Genomic DNA, 6,389 nt, shown 5'->3' with positions numbered 1-6,389 from the left:
TTTGTAACTAATATTTGAAATTTCCAAAAATTAAAATTGATTTTCAGAGTGATAAAAAATTGATCCAGAAACTCTATTTGTTTTGCGGTCTCTTGTATTTAAAGTTACAACTAAGAATAATGCAAGAAAATAGTGACATAGATTGTATTTCATAGGGAAGATATTTTGTTGAAATTCGAAGAATCATGATGTTCAATTTCGTTATTCATGTTGTGTTGTTGGTGTTGCTAAAGTTAATTCACTATTTAAAAAGTTTAAATTGAATTTGGAGGCCTTTTGCTTTGAGAGCAAATGTGTAACTCTTGACGCTGGTGAATAAAGATTTAAAAGGTTACTGGTAAACTTATTTTTGTTAATTGAAGCATTTTATTTATATCTTCCATAACTTTGATCCTTGTGGGAAATAAATGGGTAAATGTAAAAGAACTCATATTTAAGTCATTAGTTAGTAGTAAATTTTTGTTACTAACGAAAATGGTACACGAACACTTTTATTTAATTCTATCTAAGTTACTCATATTTATTGTGACACTAATATTTTGTGAAATTATAAATCCTCCCAGGCTATGCTATATCTCAATAATTTAGTTGTTATATTAATATTTGATTGAAAGAATACGATGAAAATATTTAACTGCTCACTGTTAAATTTCCTTTAGTTATTCAATTTAATAAGTGAGTATATCCTTTCGTTATTGAAATTAAAAGTGAAAGAAAGTTCCAAAAGTTAGGGGATATTAATTTTGGATATATAAATGTTCATCATCATGGTAATCATGATTATGATAATTAATGATTTAATATAGTCATCCACAAATGTGATGTGTATGGTAAGCATTGATGGTTGATCATTCTTACAAAGATCAATACTTTTTCGTGATATATGGAGTTTAAGAATGCTTGATAAAAACATTATTGTATCTTTGGATTGTGGGGGTATTTAAATTTCATATCGATGCACCTTATATATTTTATTATTCTAACTGGAAAAACTCACTTTTAAGAAGTGTTAAAAATGAAATTTTTAGTTTGCAGGTGAATGCAAGAGCTAATGGATGCATCTTTTCAAATGTGTTACAAGAAATCATTTTCTAAATTGCATGTGTTTATATTATTATAATTAAATATGTGTTATTGATATTTTAAAAACTTCATATATAACTTTTATAGATGTGGAAGTGGTGAATAAGAGCTTGCAAATATTGATGATGTCAAATTATTGTCCAAGAATGACATAAAATAAATTATAGTCCGTAATGGACATAATAAATCAGCGAGGGGATGGGTTTAAGTCCTAAGGGAGTCACCTCGAATAGTAACTCAACATTTGTTATTGGAAATCCCATTAAAAAGGTTCAATGTAGTAGAAACAATCCGCATTGCATGACTTAAATGGCACTATTTTATTTGTATTCATCCCTATAGTGATATAGTGCTACTAAATGTGATGTTAGGAAGTGCTTAACCTTGAATAAATATTGAGGCGAGAATTCTAGTGATGTGTGGGTTACAAGCATCTTTGGAGGACTCACCTATGTAAGAGTTGACATAAGGTCGTTGCAATGGGATTGGCTATTCTCTAGATACTTTTCCTAGAATCAAAATTAAAGCGCATGGCCATTAAGAGCGATACCCACTATAAATTAGAACCTAAATCGATACCGTGAGTAGAACAATTAAAATTTGGCCAAAGGGGCCTAATTCAAGGCTTGATCCATTATGGTTCCTTCAAATGAAAATTGTTATCACTAAGTGAGATTTAAGTCCTAAGAATACCTACACTTATTATACAGTATAACGTTGTCATATATATATATATATATTTGAAAGTTTAAAACTTGTGGAGGATTGCTGTAACATAAATATTAATAAGTTTTAATTTTCAAAATTAAAGGTAATTTTAAGTTTTCAATTTACATGTTAATACTAAATTGAAACTCATGATTAATAGATTATAACTTATACATAAATTGGATTTATTTTCATGAATGTGAGGGTTATATTTATCCCTCTATAATAAGGAGCGATTTTTATGGCCTTAAACATAACATAAAAAGGATAAATTGATAGAATACACTCTACAATTCTATATTATTTTATATAGCTTTGACAACCCAATAAAGGTTCATATACTTATCTCTCTATAGTCGTGCTCATAGAAGAAGAACCGGTTATGAGCCACATGGATTTTATTTTGGAGTGTGTAGTGCCAAAAGTACCCACACGAAGAGAAGAGAACAAAACTTTAGGACAACATCTTCGACGTAACTTTCAATGCTTTCATTCTAACTCTCTTCTTATTATTGACTTATAATGTTATCATATTCTTATGTATATATTATTTTTGAATCATGTTTATGTTATTTAATTGATTATATTAATTAATAATTTATCTACACACAAATCACCTATTTTTCTCAATAATCACTAGCTTTCAGTCGATTTGGTCGGTTTACTAAATTTTCACCGACTTTTACATTTTTATTTCCTAGCATATTACATTAGACAGGTTCTTGATTTTTCGATCAAACTCGTTTGATCGGTTCAATTTTCATAATATTTCTATTTTAACTTTTTAGAATAGAAAATGAGGTTTGGGAGAACCAAAACTCAATCTAAAAAAAATATTTTGTTGGACTTCCCTATTTTTATTTTTATTTTTTACTTATTTAAATGAGGAGTAAATAAACCGTTTATGCTCTTCTCACGAAGTTCTTCAACAGAAAAATTGTAATTAAGGATAAGATATGCTAATTAATGAATATTAAAGATAAAAATGTGATAAGAAAAAAAAAATTGAAGGCATAAGTGCAACAATATATAAAATTTAAAAAGATTTATTGTAACCAAAATGTAATGCAGCCAAAAAATAAAAATAAAAATAAAAATTTATGGTACAAAATTCAAAATTTATTGTACTTGCACGAGTTTGTGCTAAGAATCTTGTATTTTAATAAAAATAATTTGATCAATTTTAAAACTAAACATACTTATTCAAAAAATTTTGATTGAAGTAAAATAAATTTGAGCATGAAAATGAAAAACTATTAGCAAAAAATGACTTTTATTTTATAAGTAAATGTCAATTTTCTTGTTTTTGCATCCCTTAGTTTACAAATATGGATGCAGAAATGATAAAATCCAATTTGATTGAATCAAATACGGATTTTCGATAAAGAAGAAATCAAAGAAGGAAAAATACCAAATCCGGGAGTTCAATGATATTTAGGACACGTTTGTTTCGTAAGAAATTTATAATAGTATTGAAGAGAAAAATGAAATAATTTTTTTTCCAAATTAAATAAAGGATTAATATATGGCATAATTTGATGAAAGTTCATCATTTAAGATAAAAATTTTAATACTTTATATGATATCGACGGTCATTAAACGCAAATGAGCGATATGATCTATAGTCAAATTTCAAGATTGTAGTTATCATCTTGCAAGGCATCAACGATTAACATCCAGCATTGATGAAAGATAAAAATAATACCCAATATATAAAGGGAAGTACTAATTTGTTTTAACAAAATTGACATTTAAATTAGATACAAAACTTATATGTTTAGTAGAAGAGTAGAAATTGACCTAGTAAACTGTTCTACAATCTTAAGCCATTGTTTGATTTGGATAAAAGTTAAATTTTTAATAAATTTTAATAGAAGTTGGTGAAATGTGTGAATAAAAAATTGACAAAATTTATGAATCCCATAAAATGTGTGACTGAAAATGAGTTTAAGAAATGGAAGCCAAGCTGCAGTCGACAATATTATGTTGAGATATTTCCCAAGTGTTGCAACATTAATGGACTCGTGCCTCATTTTGATTTGAATTAAGCTACTTGTACAAAAATATTTTGACAAATTCTTTGCCAAATGGTGAGGTGGCATGCACCTCTGAGTCTGTCAAAAAAATTGTATAGAGTACAAGATTGTTTTGATTTAGATAGTCAATATGGCACAAGTATTTTGGTCACTTATTGAGCTTTTGCTACCACATTAGAAATTATATATATATATATATATATGAAAATGATCTCCTAAACACCGGTGTTTAGTTTATGTTAAGCATCGGTGACATGGCACGCCATTTAATTGGTGAATAAGTTGATGGTAGATTCTATATTTAATAATTCACCAATTAAATAGTGTGTCATATTAAGCACTAGCGCTTAGCTTTCAGAATTTTAAATGTTAAGAGATTAACTTCAAAAATTAAATATTGACATAAATTTTGCAATTATGCTTTGACTCCATTTTTACAAAAAACTATTTTTTCTGAAATTTATTTTTAATCAAATATTCTTTTATAAACGAAAATTCAAAAGTTTTTATTACTTTTTAACCACAAATTTTTTAAAAATCATTATCTCAAAAAAAAAAAAAAAATCCCCAAACCTGGGCTCTATCTTTCATATTATAGTTATCTATAGCCTTAGACGCGATTAAACCGACCACTAATTTAGGATGGTACAACCCATGGCCCATGTTGAGGGACTAGATAGACTAGGCCTAGGCCTTAAAAAAATGTCAACAGCAGCTCTTGGTCCAGAAATGTTGACACTAACCTAACTCATGAATGCTAATTATTAAAGGTCTTGATGACCGGAGAAAATAGAGAGTTGAGTAATTTATAAATTTATCTATTAGGATAGATGATTTTGTTATTTCTCTAGGTTTGTAAATTTGGAATTGTTTTACGTAAGTGTATTTTACTCGTTTATCTACCCTTCTAAACTTGCAAAATGTTGAATTATTTGGTGGATACCTACATAATGTGTATTATCCTATTTGTAGGTAAAAATCTCAAATTGGAGGTGTATATTTTGTCAATTGAAGCTTAATTGAGCAATATGGGTGAGATTGAGTAGCATTGGAAGCATTGAAATTTTGGAGATCAAATTGTAAATTGTTGGAAGTTAAAGGACTAAAATGGAAGGATTCAAAAGCGAAGGACCAACTTGTGCAAATTGGAGTGCTGGCAAGTTGTAAGGTTGGAGAGTTGAAAATGAAGAAGATGTAAAGTTCAAGGAGCCACTGCTTAATTTCGGTTTGAAAAATAAAAAATAATTATAAGTGTACTTGGGCACTTAGGCCTAAATGAAGAAAGTGGATTTGGGCCTCGAATTTGGGCTGATTCAATTGAAGAAGGAAAGGGGACGATCGCCTCTGTTGAATTTAGTCGCACAGAGCCTATCCCCAAGCAGTGTCCGACGTCTCGTCCCCGACCAAAAATGTCCTTTTTATTTTTGGATTGTTAGGTGGGGACACTTTGGGCATTCATCAAAGTACGATTTTCAAGGCAATCAAGGATTATAGGATTAATAATTCAAATAGCCAATGAACTTTGTAAAAAGCTTTCATCGAGTTACTGAATTTTAAAAATCATCCAAGTCATCACTGAATTTGCAAAAGAAACGCACGGGGTCACTAAATTAAAAAATTACTCCATTCATCATTAAACTTGTCAAAAAATTTCCACGGGGTTGCTGAACTATAAAAAGGGGTTACCGAACTCAATGACCTCTGGAAAAGTTTTGGCAAAATTCAATGATGAATGAGATAATTTTTAAAGTTCAACAACCCGATAGAAATCTTTCGCAAAGTTTAGTTACCCTGTGAATACGTTTTGCAAAGTTCAATAATGAGCTGGATGATTTTTAAAAGTCAATAACCCTGTAAAAACTTTTTATAAAGTTCAGCGATCATTTGAGTTATTAACTCAAGGATTATATATGGGCAAAGTCAGGTCAAAAAGAACAAACTTCATAGTACACATAGATTTCGTGTGACAGAAGAATCGCACTTCCGCAAAAGGGTTTGGAGGTTTTCAAATAAAGAGATTGGTTTTAATGCAAGATTAATCTTTTATTTCTTCTCGTGTTTTTTTCATAATATGGTTATGTATTCTCAAAATAATAGGTGTTTATCATCGTTTGATGTGTACTAACTCTTTAGTTAGGGTGAATGATGTGACCTAGTTGAAAATCTTGATTTCTTTTAAGAAAATTTAAAGTGGATGTTCCAAATACTTTGAAATAGTACACATAGGTCCCAAACATTTAAATCATAGCTAATTCGTCCCAATCCTTTAAAAAAAATGTGCTGTAAAGGACTTCTGCACGATTTTCGTTCAAAAATCCATTGGTTGATCAAAACTGAAGTGTGTGACAATAATTTCATCATTTTCAAAAGGATAAAATAGTCTTTTAGTCTTTAATTAAATAAAACAAGGGAAAATTGCAACAAAGGTCCCAAACTTTCCAAAATGTGCAACATGTCTTAAACTTTCAATAAATGTGTACCTTAAGGACTTCTAACGATTTTCATCCAAAACTCTATCATTTGACAAAAAATATTAATCTTCTTAAATCCTCTCAAGTCTCA

This window comes from Olea europaea, chromosome 20 (assembly GCF_002742605.1).
Source record: "Olea europaea var. sylvestris chromosome 20, O_europaea_v1, whole genome shotgun sequence".
NCBI classification, from domain to species: domain Eukaryota; kingdom Viridiplantae; phylum Streptophyta; class Magnoliopsida; order Lamiales; family Oleaceae; genus Olea; species Olea europaea.
Note: the sequence above shows the minus strand (reverse complement) of the source record.